This window comes from Camelus bactrianus, chromosome 14 (assembly GCF_048773025.1).
Source record: "Camelus bactrianus isolate YW-2024 breed Bactrian camel chromosome 14, ASM4877302v1, whole genome shotgun sequence".
NCBI lineage: Eukaryota > Metazoa > Chordata > Mammalia > Artiodactyla > Camelidae > Camelus > Camelus bactrianus.
The window spans coordinates 39,948,490-39,970,212 of NC_133552.1; the positions used below are offsets into that span (position 1 = coordinate 39,948,490).

At 34.4% G+C, this 21,723-nt stretch overlaps 1 protein-coding gene across 1 annotated transcript in view; it reads right to left on the minus strand.

Annotated features, from left to right (window-relative positions):
* KLHL1 (kelch like family member 1) overlaps positions 1 to 21,723 on the minus strand; it is a 329,276-nt gene that overhangs the window by 281,732 nt on the left and 25,821 nt on the right. The gene's annotated exons all lie outside the window — the stretch shown is intronic.

A 21,723-nucleotide genomic window follows, 5' to 3' on the forward strand; every position in this document is an offset into this window, starting at 1 on the left:
CACCACAAACTGGGGAGATGAGTGCTAAACACACAGGCTTGCTGTGGAGCGTTTCACGTCAGCATGTGCAGGAGGTTGTAACTTGTCTTCAGAAGCTGATTCTCAGCCTTTGTCCACACAGATGCTGTGACTATACTGACCACGGTTGTTTTTGTTTCATATTTTCAATTGATCGGTTAGTACTTACTTATCTGTAAACTTGTGAGGTTAGGGAGCACTTCCCATTTTATATGTAGTGTAGGGTAGGATGAATATATCTTGAGTGAGTGAAGAAATGCAATAAATAACCTGGCCACCTGCCAATGCTAGGGCACAGTAGACATGTGCCGCCAACCTTGACTGAAGTCTAAAGCAGGGTGAGAGAAACTGACTCCTAAACGTGGTCTCCTCACTATCATTCCCTAAGGTCCTCAGCTCTTCAAGCCCCTGACTATCTACTTTCTTTTAATTAACTTTGAGAGGTAATTTCAGTACTATAAAATGCACACATCTGAAGTGTACCATTTGCTCGATTTTGATAATGAGTACATGTGTGAAACCACCATCCCATCTTAATTACATTTTACTTCCCTCATCCAGAGAAGTTTCTGTGTACCTCTTGGCAGTCAGGTCCCCATCAAACCTTTTGATCAGGCCAAGACATATAATCTGTATCATCACGGATAATGTAGGCCTGCCATGGGACTTCATATAAATAGGATTGTAAAGTATGTAACTATGTAACCAGCTTTTTTTGTTCAGCGTGTTTTTGAGATCCCTCTTTTTCTGAAATAGCTCCATAGTATTCCACTGCATAAATATATTGTAATTTGAAAAATATTCATTCCCTTGTTGAGTTATTTCCAGATTTTAACTGTTTGGAATAAAGTTGCTGGTTTCTTGATTCTAGTTTATATTCCTTGGAATTCTAACCAAACACCAAATTATCAAATCCATGATGTCACTAATGTCTGAATCTCTGAAAAAATTTTTGTATGTCTATACTCATTGGGCAAAGAGGAAATAGTTCATAATTTTTATTTGTAAAGAGAACTGGGCCAAAATAAAGTTGTTGACCTTGCTAGCTTCTTTTGTTCTAAAACATCACAATTATCTCAGGGTCCTGTCTGCTCACCTGCTCAATTGTCAATTTCTGGCCCAATGTCAGTTCTCCCCACGTCAGTTCTTCATTCTGAACTGGAGTAACTCCCTTGACACAAATAAGTTATGAGAGGGAATAGGGAAGAAAATTAAGGAAAGTAAGGAGAAAATAAACATGGATTGTTATCTTCTTTGTTGCTTCACTTCTGATATTTCTTTAAAATTACCATTAACTTATTTAATATTGCTTGAAAAGTACCCAAAATCTGAGACAGGCTTTCCTATGACCATATGTGTTTTGCCTTTAAGAGATTTATATTCTACAAGATAGATATGATTAAATAACTAAAGCACAGCTGTTATCTAATTACAATTAGGAAAAGTACATTTATGAAAAATGAATCAGGGTTTAAAAGGATGAAGAGGGTGATTGTGGAAAACACACAGGTCATGATCAAATGATGTTAACTTGCTACTCTAATGTTGTATATTGATGTTAAGTCCAGAGACACCAAGAACACTTGAATATAGACTTACTAAACATTTCTTCTTTCAGTGATCCCTTTGTGTTTATAGAAAAATTATTTCAATGATGGCTATAGATATTGGTAAAGAACAAATTAACTACTACTCAAGTTACTAAAATTTGTCGGTACTTTTATGTAGGATTTCATATCCTTGGGTGATTCAGCCAACCCCTGCTTGTAAGAGGTGACCACGGCAACACGGCCAGCTCGAGCTTGTGGTCAGATCTCACTGGATGATGATATTCTAGTCTATCCTCTGTATACCTCGAGCCATATTAGGGAGAGAATAAGAGATTAGGAAGAGGTGAGAAGAATCTGATTAAGAATGAAAGGCAGTATCTGCAAATCTTGAATTCCCAATTTATGCCTTCCCACAGATTTGCAGATACTAATTACTACAAATAAAATAGATAAATAATAAGTTTATACTGTATAGCACAGGGAACTATATTCAATATCTTATAGTAAATAATAATGAAAATGAATATGAAAATGAATATATGTATGTTCATGTATGACTGAAACATTATGCTGCAGACCAGAAATTGACACATTATAAACTGGCTTTACTTCAATTTTTAACAATTTTAATGTAATCTCAAAAAGAAAAAAAAAGAATGAAAGGCTGAATGCTGAGATGCTTGCTTATTCCTACCACAATCTATAACAAGAAAGCATCTATTCATTTATTTAATTGTATTGTTCATTAACACTGGGAAAGAAATACACCTTGAAGTATCAATTACGGTTTCAAATAAAATTATAAGAACAGTGGAAGGTTTTAGAGAACATAACATTTCCCTTGGATTTTATTCTTTAAATCTATGTGTTTGGGGGGAAATAAACTGTGCAGAAGCAAATAATGTAAACCTATTATTACAAGAACTTTTACAGATTTACCTTAGCTCCAGAAGCAGTGCCTTTGTTCAATGACACCTGAGCATCAGTTGACGTGAGGGCTTAGCAGGTGGATCAGACAGATGGTAATCAGAATTCCCAAGTTTACCACTAACATTCGATTCTTCATCAAAACCAAGATAAAGCAAAAAAATATTTAAAAGAGAAGGCTAAGCATGTATCAACTCCAGTTATGGAGACTAGTGAGCTAACTTTTGCATTCCACAGTGATTATGCAGGGGAAATTAAAGCATTAACTAGAGACATTGATAAATGTTTCTATCAATTTGCTCAGATAAAAATGTTTTTTAAACTACAGACTATAGCATAATTATTCAAAATAAACAGTAATTAACTGAAGTAAATCAAGCAACACAAGGGTTTGCAAATTTGCCCTGTGGTTTACCAGCTGTGCTTTTTACTGTCTGTGCTGTGAATTTATACTCAAGCTTTGAGTTCTCAAGAGGTGGTAGAAAATTGAAGCACATTTTAGAAGCATATTAAGTAAGGGTAAATTACCAAGTCAGTCAGTCTAAATCATCTGGCAATGAGAGATTTATTTTTTAAAAAGAACTTTATAAAGCAAATTTAATAAGCCTTTATTGGGCATCTTCTATATGACATTTGTATGAGTATGAAGAGATAGACTTAAATAAGACACTTAGGGTGTAAATAGTACAAAGCAATAGAGACGTAATCAAATATTTTTGATGAATAATTTAACTCCAGGTTAATGACAGTGAATAGGGGAAATGAGTAAAATTCTTCTTTACAGCCACATTAAAAATAGGTTTGGGAGACGCTCCAGCAGAGGCCACAAGTCTTCGGCTTCTGGGTCCATTGGAGAGTCTTCACCTAAGGAACCAAGATACTAACAAAACCAGAGTGATCAGAAGTTTCGCCTGATGGTAGAGTCTTTTTCATCTGTGGTTGAGTCAGAAATCAAAAAACACTACTATTAAGCAGCGTCAAAAGGAAAGAGTCTCCCTTTGCACAAGCCATTATGCACAGATGCCTGAAAAACAAAATCTCCAAGAAAACACTCCTGTCTTAATGGTCTATGGAAATAGCTCCATTCCTTGAAAATAAGGTGTCTAAACAGTGTTTTGTGCTGTATTTCTTTTCACTTTACCAAGAAGTGTTCTTAAATGGGGGAAAAAAAAAAAAGAAAAACCTTCTATTCTCATTTACTAATAATTTCAATAAACTTTCTTACTGATGCAAACAAACAAAAAAATAAATTTGGGAATCAGAAATTCCATGCACTACCTCCATTTTGGCCTCAGATTCACAATCCCTCCTGGGTAGTGAGAAAGGTTTACTCCAGAGCCTGAGAATGCTGGGTAAGTTTTCTTTTATTTGCTACTCTTTGTCATTAGAGATGGGCCTCACAAAGCATGCTGCAAAAGATTCCTTGTCACTGTCAGGGTTGGAATTATATGGACAATTTGCATAGGACGGTGTGACCTGTGCTAAATTCTTAGATTCCTATTTGTAACCATCCTATATGTTACACTTCTGCTGAAAGTGGAAATATTATTTTGTAACAGAATAAAAAGCAATTGTTTTATACAGCAGCTCTTAAATACTAATGTATCTATCAACCTACCTAAGCTCATCCCATCTTATTCAGGGAGTCATGTTTTCCTCATGACTCCAAAGACAGTTTTTAGTGTTTAATATATAAAATAATATTTACTGAGCACTTTCTAGGCACTCAACAGAGCACTGGGAATATACAATGGTGAAAACCAACTCTCTGCCTTCATCTTCTTGCATTCTAGTTTCCACAATTCAGCTTTATAATTTGATTCAACTGGATAAAACTGTCATGACATGATCCTCCAAACGTCATGGAACAAGTATTCAAAATCTATATAAAAATACATATTAATCCAACCTGGCAAAACCTGTCTAAGTATTTTCACATTATACTTCAGAAAGAAAAAGTAAACATGTAAAGAGTGCCTTCTAGTCAATATTCATCCTATGTAATGCATTGAACTAATAGCATTGTCTCACTCGATTTTCAAAATACTCTGTGAACTATCACTTTTCCCATTCTTACCTTATATATATTTTTAACTTATTCTCTATTTTGTTGGTAGAATATTAGGACTTTTAGGTGAGGGCCTTGATCAATGTCACACAGCCACTATGTGGCCACCCAGGGACTTGAACCTTGTCTGGGGAAGCCTGTGAGTGACTAGGGCTAAGCTGCCATCCAGTCACCTGTTGCCTAGGCTGTAGTCCAACATGAGCAGATTATTCAGGTGGAATTCCTTCTCAAAGAATTGAAAAGGAAAGGCAGTGCTAAGGCAGGGACCAGGGATGACAGATTCCCCAACCCTTCAGCCCTTGGCAACCACTTTCCTCCTCTCTTTTTCTGTGAGTTTGACTCTTTTTTCTTTTAGATTCTACATTTAAGTGATACAATGCAGTGCTTGTCTTTCACTGTCTGGCTTATTTCACTAAATATTTATTTTAAATTTTGCCATTGATACTTAGTTGTGATTTATGATAATAACATGTATTTAACATGTTATGATATTAACTTGTACTTAATATTATTTAAATTAATATCAGAATTTGTTTTAAAAGTAGAAGAAATATGTTTCAACTTATCTGAACTTAATACAATACATAAAGAATAAATAACTTTTGTATATGCTTTGTATTTACAAACTATGTGTCACAGAGTTATACTTGTAGCACAACACGTTATTCCTTTCCAAAGTTTTCTTTGGTCATGGTAAACCATATGTTGTTCACTCAAGGTATGATGACTGGACCCATCAATGGTGTAAATAAAAATAATATTACTTTTTATTTTATTTATAGTGATGGGAATCAACAAACTATGATGATTTTATTAAGATAATTAATGTCTTCTAGAACAAGGTATATTGTTGTTTGTAGCTAATTATTTTTAAATTCTTTGTCCTTAAAGAAGATGGGTCTGCTCATCTATGAAAAGACTCAATAGGTTATGGCGTCATATAAATTCTGGTAGAAAAATTGAATAATCAATTTATGTAAGTAATTGAATAGAATGACTTATTTGTTAATATTATCCATCTTTTTTTTTATTATTATTCACATAAAAATAACCAAAATTCAGTTAAAACTATGTGAAGTTAGCTTCTGAGTTAAATGTTCTGGAGGCTCTGTCTTTGGGGAGGTTCATGTTTTCCTGAGTTTTTATACTGGGAGCCTTCCCAGAGTCTTAATGTGATGATCTAAGAAAAATTCCTTCTTGCTTCCAGCAGGGAAAGGGGAAAAGAAGAAAGTCTTTTGAAATACCCTCAGAGCTCTCTGTTCTCTTTAATAAGACCTAACCTCAAGGGAACTATTAACACTATTGTACCAGAACATAACTTATTGGGATTTTTTTCAAAACTTAATCCATCTGGGAGAAAGGAAATACCCAACTCAAGTCTCACGAAAAGACTCTGACTTAATCATGGGACTATAGAGTATCCACAACTCCACTTCTGCCACCACATCAATAATGCTTCTCTATAATGAAAGAGGATTACAGCTAAAAGAACTGCAAATATTAAGTACCTTTTAAAGAGCATCTAAGGATAACAAATAAAACAGAGGCGACACAAACAAAAGGATTAGAGCAAATTTTAGCCTCTGACATCACAGCTTTAGCAAACAGTAAGCAAAGCCTAACTTCTAGCCAGCCAACCATAAAACTTGTTTCTTTTACCTGATACATCATGCATAGCTTTCAACAAAAACTTGCAAGTCTTGCTAAAAGGACAAAAAAAAAAATAGTCTGAAGAAACAAAGCATGCATCAGAACAAGGTGCAGATATGGCACAGATTTTGAAATGGTCAAACCGGAAAATTGAAATAGTTATGCTAAGGATTCTAATGGGAAAGGTAGACAACATGCAAAAACAGATAAGTAATGTAAGCAAAGAGGTGGAAACTCTAAGAAAGAAATGAAAAAGGATGCTAGAATTCAAAAACATTGTAACAGGAATGAAGAATGCTTTTGATGGGCACATCAATGCACCACTCACAGTTGAGGAAATAACCAGTGAGTCTGAAGATATGTCCATAAAAACTTCCAAAACTAACATGCAAAGAGAAAACAAACAAACAAACATGAAACAGAATATCTAAGAACTGTTGGACAATTACAAAAACTATAGTATTATATGTAATGGATATGCCAGAAGGAAAATAATGGGAGAAAGAAACAGAAAAAAAAATAGTTTAGGTAATAATAATGGTAAATAATAATATTTTCCAAAACGAATGATAGACACCATACCACAGACCTAGAAACGTCATCTAACACTAAATAGCATAAATACCAAAAAGTCTTTATCTAGGCATGTCATATTTAAACTGCAGAAAATCAAAGACAAAGAGAAAATCTTGAAAGAATCCAGGGGGAAGGAGGAAGCAACATGCCTATGGAGAAACAAGATAAGAATTGTATCAAACTTCTCTTCCAAAACTTCTTTTCTATAAACCAAAAAGAGTGGAGTAAATATTTATAAAATGTTGGGGGGGAAAAAGCAAAGAAAAGACCAAACTAAAATCTTATTTACAGTGGAATTATTCTCCAAACATGAAGGAGAAAGAAAGACGTACTCAAAGAAAAACAGAGACTTTGTCACCAGTAGGCCTGTCTTGTAAGAAATGTTAAATGAATTTATATAAAGAGAAGAAAAATAATATAGGTCAGAAACTTGGATCTACATAAAGAAAGAGTTCTGGGGAAGAAATATGTAAAGGTAACATATAAAATTTTTATTTTATTTTCTTAATTTAACAATTTGTTCAATATAATAGCAATAATGTATTTGGTGGTTTTAGCTTGTAGACAAGTGAAATAAATGATAGTGATGTGATAAGCAAATGGAGGGTGGAATTGGGAATACTCTGTAATAAGATGCTTGTTATAAGGTACTCTTATATGGTACCTGTAAAGCCATAGTGCTATTTGGAAGAGGATTTATATTACTCATATATTTAAAACTCAGAGGTAACTACTAATTTTTTAACAAGTATAATTAATATGGTAAGATAGGAAAAAATATTGGATATAATATCTTCAATTAAGAATAAAGGTAGAAAAAGTGGATGATAAAAAAGAAACAAAGAATAATGGCAACATATAGAAAACAGTTAAAATATAGTGGATGTAATTGTGACTACTAATAATCTCACTTTAAATGTTAATGGTCTAAATAAAACAATTAAAAGACAGGGAATCTCAGAGTAGCAAAAAAAAAAAAAAATCCATCTATGTTATCCGGTAGAAACTCACTTTAAATATAGAGATACAGATAGGTTAGAATTAAAGGGATAAAGATAAGCCAGGCTAACACTACTCAAAAGAAAGCTAGAATAGCTATGTTACTTTTAGTCAAGGTACACTTCAGAGCAATAAAAATTATAAGAAAACAGCATGATATAATGATGAAAGGGATCAATTCTTCAAGAAGATGTAACAATCCTTAATATCTATGGGCCTAATAACACAGTGTCAAAATATGTGAAGCAAAACTGATAGAACTGCAAAGAGAAATAGATGAATCTACTAATATATTTGGAGAGTTCAACACTCCCCTATCAGTAGTGGACACATACAGCAGGGAGAAAATCAGTAAAAATGTAGTCAAACTAAATGGGACCATCAATCAACTGTATCTAATTGACATTTATAGAATACTTCATCAAACAACAGCAGAATACACATTCTTCTCAAGCTCATATGGAACATTCACCAAGATAGATGACATTCTGGACCATAAAACTCACCATAATAAATTTAAAAGAACAGACACCTTACAAAGTATGCTCTCAGACAGTGGAATTAAACTAGAAATCAATAACAGAAGGACAGCTGGAAAGTCCCAAAATATATGGAGATTTTTGAGACTTCTCTATCATAGATCAGTAAGAAGTTTCATGAGAAATTTAAAAATATTTTGAATGCAATGAAAAGGAAAACACAACCTATCAATATATGTGTGATGCATTAAAATCAGTAGAGTGAAATTAATAACATTGAAAGCATATACTAGAAGAGAAGATCTAAAATCAATTTCTATGTTTCTACCCTCAGAAACTAGGAAAATAAGAGCAAATTCAATCCAAAGTAAGCAGAAGAAAAGAAATTTTCAAATTTGGAAAAGAAATTAATATAATTGAAACTAGGAAAATAGAGAAAATAAAATAATTCAAAATTTGATTATTTGAAAGGATTAGTAAGGTTCACAAATCCTTATTCAGACTAACCAAGAAAAAGAGAAAGAAAACACAAATTACTAATATCAAAAATAAAAGAGGGACTATCACTATTGAACTCATGATCATTTATAGGATAATTAAGGGACATTATGAACAACTATATTCTCATAAATTTGGTAACTTAGATGAAATTGATCAACTTGTTGAAAGACACAGTCTACCAAAACTCACACAAGGAGAAACAGATAACCTAAACAACCTTTAAAGAAATTGAATCAAATAAATAACATTCCAAAACAGAAAGCAAAATTCCCAGGTGTTTTCACTAGTGAATTCTAATCATTTAAGAAAGAAATGATGCTCATTCTTTACAATCTATTCCAGAATGTAGAAGCAAGAGCAGTACTTCCTAAGTTATTTCTGTGAAGCATTACCCTAACTTCAAATCCAGGAAAAAATTTTATAAGAAAAGGGAACTACAGATCAATATCTCTCATAAGTATGCAAAAATCCTCAACATAATATTAGCAAATCAAACACAACAATGTATAAAAATAATTATATAGCATGACTAAGTGGAATTTATACCAGGTATGCAAAGCTGGATCAGCATTCAAAAATAAATGAATGCAATTCATCACAATAACAAGCTAAAAAACAAAAATCATAAGATGATATCAATAGATGCAGAAAAAGCATTTGACAATATACAACACCCATTTATTATAAAAGCTCTCAGCAGAAAAGAGAAGAATTACCTCAACTTGATAAAGAACATTTATGAAAAAACAAAAAACAAAAAACTACAGCTAGCCTTGTACTAATAATGATGATGAACAAGATGCTCCCCCAACTAAGATCAGGAACAAGGAAAGGATGCCACCTTTCACTATTTCTACTCAACATCATACAGGATATTCTACTTAATGCAATAAAACAAGAGACAAAATTAATGGTATAAATATTGGAAAGGAAGAAATAAAGCATTTTTTTTCAGATGACATCTATGTAGAAAATACCACCAAGAACCAACAAAACAACCCTGGAAATAATAAGCAATACACTATATAGAGCAGAGGTGCCATATATAATATTAATAAACAAAAGTCAGTTGCTTTTCTATATACTAGCAATGAACAATTGGATTTTAAAATTTAAAATACAACACCATTTACATTAACATAAAAAATGCCTACATAACAATCTAACAAAATGTATATGAGGTCTATATGAGGAAAACTGGAAGATCTGATGAAAGAAATTAAAGCTTTAAATAATTGCAAAGATAGTCTATATTCATAGATAGGCAGATGCGATATCCTAAAAATGTCAGTTCTCCCCAGCTTGATCTATAGATTCAATGGAATCCCAATCAGAATCTCAGCCAGCTACTTTGTGGAAATCAACAAACTCGAAAGTTTATATAGAAAAGCAAAGACCCAGAATAGTCCATGTAATATTAAAGAATAGCAGAGGAATGACACCACCTATTTCAAGATTGACTATAAAGCTATCAAGACAGTGTGATATAGGTGAAAGAATAAACATATAAATCAATGAAACATAATACAGAGTCCAGAAATAGATGCACACAAATATAGTCAACTGAGATTTCACAAAAGAGCAAAGGGAATCCAATGGAGAAAGTATAGTCTTTTTCAAAAGTGGTGCTGGAACAACTAACCATATGCAAAAAAAAAAAAAAAAAGTTTGTAGATACTAACTTTACACTTCCACAAAAATTAACCAAACTGGATCATATACCTAAGGCAAAATATGAAATTGTGAAACTTAAAGATGATAACAAAAAGCTATGTGACCCTGGGATTTGAAACAAGTTTTTAGACAAACACCAAATGCCTGATCCATGAAAGAAAAAAAAAATTATTGCTTTAATGAAGTTAGACTTTATTAAAATTGAACACTTCTTCTCTGCAAAATTTTCTTTTAAGAAAATGAAAAGACCATTCACAGACTGGGAGAAATTTTTTTGCAAAATACACAGCTGATAAAAGAAATGTATTCAAAATACACAAGAACTCTCAAAACTCAAAAATAAGAAAAAAGAAGTAAGCAAAAGATTTGAACAGACACTTCACCAAAAAAAGATATACAGATGTCAAATAAACATAGAAAAAGATGTTCAACATCATATGACAAGAGGAAATTGCATATTAAAATAACAATCATAAACCACTACTCACATTATTAGAACTGCCAAAATCTAAAATACTGACAGCACAGAATGCTGGTGAAGATGTGAACCAACAGGTACAATCTTTCATTGTTAGTTGAAGTGCAAAATGGCACAGCCATTTTGGCAGTTTCTTAAAAAGATAAATATGTTCTTACCATATAAAATGGCAATTGTGCTCCTAGACATTTAAATACATATGTTGGAAACTTATGTGCACACAAAAACCTGCATATGAATATTTATAAAAACTTTATTCATAATTTCCAAAACATGGAAGGAACAAAGATGTCCTTTAATAGATAAATGGACAAACAAATAGTGGTCTTCATATCCATAAAATAATATATTGTTCAGTGATTAAAAAAAAAAAAAAGAGCTATGAAGCCATAGAAGACATGGAAGAACTTTAAATGCATATTACTGAGTGAACAAGACCAATCTGAAAAGGCTGCACATTGTTTGATTCCAGGTATACAATATTCTGAAAAAGTCAAGAATATAGAGACTAAAAAAAGTAATAATAATTTTTAAGGTTTGGTGGTTGAAATAAATGTGTGGAAGACAGGGAATTTTCAGGGTAGTGAAAATAGTGTATATGATATTGGAATGGTGGGTTTACAACTTCATGCATTTGGCAAAATCCATAGAACCATACAACATACATACAACAAAAAGAATGTATCCTAGTGCAAACAATGAGATTTTGTTAAAAATAATGTATCAATATTGGTTCATCCATTGTACCAAATGTACCACACTGATGCAAGATATTATAGTAATAGGGGAAATGGGGTAGGGTAGGCACTGGGAAGTTTGTGGGGACTCTCTATACTTTCTGCTCAATTTTCCTGTAAAATTAAACTGCTCTAAAATACATGATATAATATGTTAAGTAAAAATTATATTAAGGTAAAAATACTAGAAACTACATTATTAGCACAAAAAGTTAAGGAAAAATAAAATTGTATCCAAATAGACTCACAGACATAGAAAACAAACTATGGTTACCAAAGGGGAAAGGGATAGAGGGAAGGGATAAATTAGGAGTTTGGGATTAACATATACACACTACTATATATAAAATGGATAAGCAAAAAGGGCCTAGTGTATAGCACAAGGAACTATATTCAGTAAATTTTAATAACCTATAATGGAAAAGAATCTGAAAGAAATATATATATTAATATATGTATAACTGAATCACTTTTCTGTACAACTGAAACTAACACAGCACTGTAAGTCAACTATATTTCAGTAAAAAAGAAGGAAAAATATAATGTTGCATCCAATGAAATAGAAGCCATGCAAAGCCTCCGCACATGTTCTGTGCCTTTTCTGTGATATTTACCTTGTTAGGTTTTGTGTTTTTTTTCTTTCCACCAAAGATTTTCCTCTCATTAAATAAAAGGTCAAGTAGAATTCAGTACATATTTATTATTATTTCAAAAACCCCGTACTAGAAAAGCTTCTATTAACCTGGTATTTACAGGTGCCCTTCTAGAGGGCCATTCTTTACCTAGCAGGGTCTCTGCATCTATGCAGCCTGGTCAAAACTAAGACAGAGAAGATTTACAGAGCTGGCATAGGTCAGCTCTGGATGTCAGCCTAGCATGCTCTGTTACAGAAGGCAAGTTCCTGTGACCAATGCCCACGAGGTCAAACAAATGGAAACCTCAGAGCTTGGAGCAGAGAAAGGTTTATTGCAGGGCTGAGCAAGGAGGACAGGGTGGCTCATGCCCAAGAAAACCCCAAACTCCCCAGAGGGTTTCAGAAAAGTACATTTAAAGACCAGGTAAAGGAGGGGGTTTGTAGGTAGATGATCAGCTTGTGCACAATTCCCTGACTGGTTGCTGGTGAGGTAACAGGGTGGTCAACAGCATCAACTTCTAGGCACCAGAAGTTCTGGGGGACATGTGCTCTTGACCATCAAGTAGTTAATTTCTTCCCTTTGGTTGGTGGTTTTTAGCATCTAAAAAAGTCAAGAACTACTATTGAGATACTATTATCTGGGTAATTCAGAGAGGAGCTACAGCAGAGGATATGGGCAAGGAGTCTGACCCTGGAAGGCCCCACAGGGTCCTGCTTAGTTAAAATTCCCCCCCTTTTCTTTGATACTCCTCAATCTTGAGGAGAACAGGTATTGGACAAGAAAGGGAATAATGTTTTGGACAGAGAGATTAATCATAAATTTGGCAGAAGAACCAGGTTTTAGGGGGACTCAGTCTCAATCTCCAGTCCTATTTCATCCTTTCCCAAGTCTTTCAGGGAATGGGGCAATGACCACTCTGGCTACTTCCTGCTGAAACAGGGATAGCCCTGCCTTGACTTGGAGGATGAACACTAAATGGGAAATATTTCTGAGTTTCAAGTCCTATATCTGAGTTTTGTATGATTAAGATCCCAGTCCTTTAGTTCACCCTTTTGGCACCAGCAGACCCCATTAGTAGTAGTTGGAGGAGAGATGACCAGAACTTTAATAGACAGAATGGATCTCAATCCCCATTCCCAGAGGAATTCAGGAGAATAAGCCTGAAAAACCAGTCTGAACCTAACACTTTGTCAGAGACGTGTAGCCAGGTAGCCAGTTGTCTACTTTTATCTATGTAGGCTTTATCTGATGTGATATTAACATATATGTAATAGGAGCTATTGGCCACTACACATGGCTCCTTCTCTCTGCTAACATCTCACCAAAAACAATTTTATTATCTAAAAATTTAATAGTTACAAGAGAAGACCTTAAAATCATAAGGTTGCATCTGCCAGCAGTCACTGCTTGGAGAATGGTTGGTGGTCTCCTGAGTATGACACAGCTCAGAAATTTTGTGTTCTCAACAATACAAGAAAGTGTCTGAAATCATGCCCCACCATGGCCACCTAGTTTCACCTTGAATGTCTGAACCACAGCTACTCTATTTTGACTTTCAAATGCATTCCCCTCTTCAAGGCCAAAGCAGATGTGCAATGCATGTCCAAAAGGTCACAGAACAGGCCTCTTTGGTCTGTAAAGTTTAAGTTATACTGTGTATAAGCCAGAATGACTTCTCCATACCTCATCATGTGAGGATTTCCCCATCATTTTCCCTTGTCATTGCAAATCTTTCAGTAGAAACACTGATGATCAAAATATTCATGCCTTGATGCTCGGGTGATGACTACTGCCCCAGGATCAGATCATGTCCCTCAGTGCCAGGCCTCCTTTATATTTGCCTACCTATCCAAGTTGGGGGAAAACTAATCAGATATCATGAACAGACTCAGACATGTATTAATGGGGAAACACAACACAGGCCATGCATTTTATCACTTATACCCAATTTTTACAGAGGCATTGTACATGTGCTTTTAGAAACAGGCAAAAACCAAGCATTGAGGGCAGTTATACCCTGTGACAACACCATTAGAGAATTCTTTCTATCCTAAGCACAGGAGACAACTGTGTGGTTGGAAGTAAAACAATAACTTTCAATACTGATAGGGAGATAAACATCTGATAAACCAATTAGCAAGTGTAGATTAAAAGCCAGTAATATTTCAGACAAAACCAAAAAATTATAACCATATTCACCACTTTACTTAATCTTATGAAATTAATCCTTTTTCTAACAGTTTTATGAAATCAGAGTTTTCATTAGAACTTTTAAACCCCTTACCCAGTTCATCAGTATGATCTAAAAGAAATCTGTACTTGTCAAAAAATCCTTTTTGTGAATCTTATTGAAGATGTAGCAGTTTTGCAAAGCATCAGCTTAACTGTCTAAGAATGGAGAAAGACTTAAAAAGGCAAGGTTAAAGATCTGGTTACAGCACTTTTCAACAAAGACGCTTCATCAAGTTGCTGTGGCATACAACATTCTAAGATAACAATTAGAATTATGATCGATAGCATTATGTCAGGATGTATCTAAATTTCAGAAATCTTATGTAATTTCCAGAATATCTATATTAACAACACTTATTCCTACCACATATTCTGAGGAGGCTTATTACTCACTTGACAATGCTGTGTAATTTAACCTACCAACCAATCCTAGTTAGTTCAATATTTTTGCCTGAGGTGCCTCAGGGGTCCTCTGAAGCATCCCAAAGTTAGCTGAAGTCAAAAGAACTTTGATTAGGATGTGGTGGGAAGTTTGTCAACAACATCAAGAAGTTTCACACAATCTGTTATCAGAAGCATCCGTTATCACAAGCAAGTGAACTTGTTCTCTTAACAGAGAGGAACCAAATCTAGTCCTGCACCAGTCTCCATTCAATAACAATCCATTTACCTACTTACATTTAATCGAATCTCAGCCCAACCATGTACAAAACACCTTACTTAGAGCTCCTTTCTACAAACTTCCCGCAACTCTCTGTGTCCATACTAGTTTGTGCCTTATTTTTTCATCTAGAAACAACCAGCTTTAGGACAAAAGCATTTTGTTTTAACTCAAAACGTATAACCTACTTTCCTACGGTATACTGAAATGTTTCCTTTATTATTTTTAGTAACTTTAATGGCATATTTAAATTACAATCCTCAACTCTTAAAAAATTCTACAGAAAAAGTTCTAGTGTAAACCAAGGAGTTAGCAATTATGAGCTATCTTTTACATTATCACCCTGTAGATTGGCAAACATAAATACCAAGAATAATTTCTAAAAACATGTGCTTTTAAAGACAATATCTCAGTGTAGCACCAAACATAATTAATAATAGTCCTAAACATCTTTAGTTTCTCTGTAAAGGGAAGTCAGTGTTCAGTAAATAATGTTCCGAGTATCTTACTTTGTTTGGGAATGATCTAGCTATTTAACAAACTTCCAGCATTTAACTTAAGTTAGCACAACCCTAAAATTTCAAGTTACTAAATATCTGGAGAGATCATTTTAAAGTAGACATTCCTAAAATAATTATTTTCCAAAGAGTTTACCAAAGAGCTGTTGTATTATTTGCATTTAATTTAATTTTGTTATACCAAGTTACCTGAATTTTTTTTTCTTTCTGCTGACAAACTCTGCAACAGAAACAGCATGAATCTATTGACCTCCAATAAACCTAGGTACCATAAAAGACATGTCTGTGTTGATTATACCAACAAACTAAAGCTGACTTTAATATCAGGTATTAATTTAATATTAAATATTTCCTAAATCACATGAGCCTGAAATTTGTTGTCTAGCTTCTTTTGTACTTAGAAGTATTTAATTTGTAAGTCCTTATTTTTAAATCAGTTAAACAGAGTACTTTTACATGTTACAATTTATATAAAGACAGATAGAACCAGAGATCTCAGTTTTTCTGCCTGAGTTAAAAAACCTTTTTCCTTAAGACCCCGGATAGATCATCTCAAAGGCGCAGAAAGAGACATGCAAATTTTTCCTCTAATGGTTTATACAGAACCCAATCATCTTGGCTATTTTCAGGGATTTTTTTTCCAGTTCCCAAATATCCACTTCAGTTTAAGGAAACAGCAGAAATAGATAATTATATATATATATACACACACACACACACACACACATATCTTACTCACTCACATTCAGATGCCTCACTTTCAGCAAAACTAGAAAGAGAGAACAAGATTTGGACTCAGGTACCAAGACATTCATACACAACACACACACACACACACACACACACACACACACACACACACACACACACACACACACAAAGATAAAAGCCAAATTGCAAAAGGCCCACTTTGATATAACAGCAGAGCCATTAGGGCCACTGTTCTCCAGATCTTGGAGTACTGAGGTCACACAATGTTACAATAAAAAAAAAATAATTTTCTTTCATTTATGGAAGCATAGCTAAAGCAAGGAGGACAGAGTGGCTCATGCCCAGGAAAACCCCAAACTCCCCTAAGGATTTCAGCAAAGCATATTTAAAGGCCAAGAAAGGGACCAGGGGGGTCACAGGGTGCATGATCAGCTCATGCACACTTCTCTGATTGGTTGATGTTGAGGTAACAGGGATGTCAACACTGTAGATCCCCTAGACGCCAGAAGGTCTGGGCCATGTGCTCTCGGTTAATTTCTTCCCTTTGATAGAGGTTTTTAGCATTTAAAAACCTCAGGAAATATACATGAGATACTATTATCTGGGTACTTCAGAGAGGAGCTACGACAGAGGATATGGGGGAGGGGTCTGACCCTGGAAGGTCTCACAGGTCCTGCTCAGTTATAAAATAAAGGGAATTAACTCAATCTGGTAAAGGAGGAAAATATTATATATATTTTATATATATATATATATATATATATATATATCTCCAAAGATTCTTAGACCATTAAAGTGCCAGCCAACAATCTTCTTACTACAACATTCACAGTGAGGACAGTAGATTCAATTTCATCTGCTTATATTTAAAATGTCATATTAGATAGGCTCCTCACTCACACACAGAAAAGTATTTGGGGTTAGCAAATCAATGATGGTCAAAAAGTTATTTAAATACCCCATTAGGTTTTTAATGGCAAATTTAATCATAGAAACTTTTATGTGTATAACTTCCAAATTTTCTCCACAAATATTAATAAAAATGCCACAAAACAGAAAAATGCAAGCTCAGAGTTATCTGAAGGCCAGAGAGCTTAGTGAGGGATATTGGCTTTACAGTCAGACACAGAGTTTTCTAGAACCTGGAAAGCCACTAATGAGACCTGGGACCTTGTAAAGGTCGATGAACATTTGAGATCCTTAACCTCCTCATCTATAAATGAGAATGTGAGTCCAGCTAATCAAGATCACTGCCAGCTCCGCTGTTCTTTTCATGTCACCACTCTATTCAGTGCATTGGCACAAACGGGCTTTTTTAGGAATTCTAAATGCATTTTAACTGAATTATTTCACCAAAAATAAAAACATAATTACATAAAGTAACAATATTTTCATTAAACATTTATCAAAATCATGAAACATATTCACATTGAAATGAATTGATTTCAGCAATCAATTCTCTAAATGATGGATCTCAAAATATGCACATTGGTTTTCTCATTAGCATCACATTTTCAGATCTTCCACTTGACAAGCTGCAGTTTGAGGGCCAGCAGAGGATTAGAGCAGGTTTATGACATTCAACCCAAATAATTAATGGCAATGCTCTTGAGCATGTGGCAGAAATACAAACTTGGCAGTTATCAACCGTGTCATACATACTGCAGTTGATGGAGACTTTCCAAGGCTCCCTAGATTGCAGATCTGGAGTAAGGCAGTGTCAATTCCACAGTAACTCTGTTCCCTATCAGTGGTATCCATATCAGGTTGGCCTGAAGAACCACTAAGAAACTTCTAACTTAACTATTCCTGTTCCCAGAATCCACACCACATTCACTCACCCAAAATCTCCCATAGTGGGTGAGGCTTAACAACGTCTATTTTTTAAGGACCCCCCAGGTACACTGACATCTACAGTCCATTCCATAAGTGCCAGGACACACAACATTCCAGCTCTCTTCATGATGCCTCTGAAATCTGTACTATTTCACTTTCATTTCATCATGTCTAAAAATTGTCTTCTCTTTGTTAATGCCCCCCACCTAATCAAGTATCAGCCCAACATTTTTTATTTTAGTTTCATCAGCATAAAAGGAACAGAGTAATATGTTTTATGGTGACTTACATACCTTATAGTCTCATTATTTTCAGCAGAGGAATAATAATAATAGTGAACATTCATATAATGATTATACAAATGCTGTTCTAAGTGTTTTAAGAATATTAACTCTTTACAACAACACAACGAAGTAGGTAATAGTATTCCTCACTTTACAAATGACTTAGAAAAAAAAGGCTTAGAGAGGCTAAGTCATTTGTCTATAGTCACACCTTTAGGTAAGGGTTAGACCTGTGTGATTCTGATGTGAACTCAGAATATTGAGCTCTTAATTTATTCCCTATACGTGTAATTTAATTTACTTCACTCTTTTAGAATGTGTCTAGAATGGTTCCATAGAAGATCTCCAGTGCAGAGTCAGGATGTAAATGGTGTGTTCTATAGTTCTTGATAGTCCATCATTCCATCTCCAGTTCAGTAGGTGAAAAACGGATTTGTGGACAGGTACCAAGACATATCTTCTTGTGGCAGCTAATGCCACTAATACAGCAGGCTGTTCATTAGTCAACAAGCAGCCTGATCTAAGTCTGGCAGAGTCTGAAAGGACACAGGTTGGCGTGGGTCTCAGCCTGCCTTTGTGTGTTGGCGAGTCTGAGTGCTGTCTGGCTGGACCAGGGAATGAATCTGAGGAGTGAGCCAACACAGCCTGGCTCTCATTTCAAACAACCGTCAACACTTGGCAAGGGCTCCGAGAGTGCAACCATTAAGTGACCACAGAATCATTTATACTTCCTAAAAGGAAATCCTAAATGCAGAGAGGTATGATAGTTGGAGGAAAGAGCTTTAAAATTAAATCATTTCTAATGTATTTTTGATACAATTCATTCTGAATTTTCCAGATAAACCTAGAGATTAATATTATTTCTTTACTCTGCAGTATCTACTTTTCTCACTAGAACATCTGCTCGTTATTAGTTTTATAAATATGCTGACAGACTGATATATTGGCCAGCCACAACTACATTAAAATTTAGGTTTTTTTCTGAAAAGTGTTTTTTTAATTGAAGCATAGTCAGTTAATAATATGTCAATTTCTGTTGTACAGCATAAATAAGTCATACATATATACACATATTCATTTTCCTAATTCTTTTCCTTTACAGGTTACTACAAGATATTGAATATAGTTACCTATGCTATACAGAAGAAATTTGTTTATCTATGTTATACATAGTAGTTAATATTTGCAAATCTCAAACTCTTAGTTTATCCCTTCCCACCTGCTTCCCCCGACCCCACCATAACCTTAAGTTTGCTTACTATGTCTGTGAGTCTCTCTGTTTTGTAGATAAGTTCATTAGTGTCTTCTTTTTTGTTTTGTTTTGTTTTAGATTCCACATATGAGTGATGTCATATGGTATTTTTCTTTCTCTTTCTGGCTTACTTCACTTAGAATGATGATCTCCAGGTCCATCTATGTTGCTGCAAATAATATTATTTTATTATTTTTTATGGCTGAGTAGTATCCCTTTGAATAAATATAACACAGCTTCTTTATCTAGTCATCTGTCAACAGACATTTTGATTGTTTCCATGTCTTGCTTGTTGTATGTAGTGCTGATATGAGCATTGGAGTGCAAGTATCTTGTTGAATTAGAGTTCCTTCTGGATATATGCCTAGGAGTGGGACTGCTGGATCATATGGTAAGTCTATTTCTAGTTTTTCCAAATTGTTTCCCATAACAGCTGCACCAAATTACATTCCCACCAGCAGTGTAGGAGGGCTCCCTTTTCTCCACACCCTCTCCAGCACTTATTGTTTGTGGACTTTTGAATAATGGGCATTCTCACTGGTGTGAGGTGATACCTCATTGTAGCTTTCATTTGCATTTCTCTGTAACTGATATTGAGCATTTTTTCAAATGTGCCTATTGGCCATTTGTATGTCTTCACTGGAGAATTCTTGTTTAGGTCTTCTGCCCATTTTTGGATTGGGTTGTTTGATTTTTGTTATTTAATTGTATGAGCTGTTTATATATTCTAGAGATTAAGCCCTTGTCAGTCAGTTTCTTCATTTGCAAATATTTTCTCCCATTCCATAGGTTGTCTTTTTCTTTTGCTTATGGTTTCCTTAGCTGTGCTAAAGCCTATAAGTTTAATTAGGTCCCATCTGTTTATTTTCACTCTCATTTCTATTGTCTGGGTAGACTGCCCTGGGAGAACATTGCTAAGATTTATGTCAGAAAATGTTCTGCCTATGTTTTCTTCTAAGAAGTTTATAGTGTCTTATCTTATGTTTAAGCTTTTAAGCCATCTTGAGGATTTTTTTGTGTGTATGATATGAGGGAGAGTTCTAACTTCATTGATTTACATGATGCTATCCAGTTTCTCAACACCATTTATCGAAGAAGCTGTCTTTTCTCCATTGTATATTCTTGCCTTCTTTATGGAAAATTCATTAACTGTAAGTCTGTGGGTTTATTTCTGGGATCTCTAGTCTTTTCCATTGATCCATATGTCTGTTTTTGTGCTAATAACATGCTGTGTTGGTTTCTGTAGCTCTGTTGTATTGTCTGAAGTCTGGGAGGTTTATTCCTCCAGGTTCGTTCTTTTTCTTCAATATTGCTTTAGCAATTCTGGTTCTTTTGTGATGCCATATAAATTTTAGGATTATTTGTTCTAATTCTGTGAAAAATTTCCTGGGTAACTTGGTAAGGATTGCATTAAATTTGTAGATTACTTTGGGTAGTATGGTCATTTTAAACAAAATTAATCCTTCCAATTCAAGAGCATGAGATATCTTTCCATTTCTTTATGTCATCTTTACATCACTCTTCACTTTTAGCCATTTTCAGTGTTATTCTAAAGATCTTCAAACAACGGTCCTTTGTTTTATCATATTAGTTTCAATAGACTGAGTGTCACCTTCAGATTTAATGTCTCCACTGGTCCCATGGACCTCATTCTTAATATCATTTGTCTTTAACTCAGCGTACCCCAACTTCACATTGTTTTTCTTCTTTTTTTAAAAATCAACAGATCTCTTCTTTCCTTTCTCCTTGGACTTTCTACCTTATTCTCTGTCCCAGCTTTTGTTTCTGTGCTTACATAACATTCTCTCTTGGCTTGTTGATCTCCTTTGAGCTTCATCACAAAATACTTCTGTTCTTCCTCATCTAACCTGTCATATGCTTCTTTCTCTAGCTGACTCACCTTCATTCTCCACTTCATGATCTTTTGTGATTCTGAG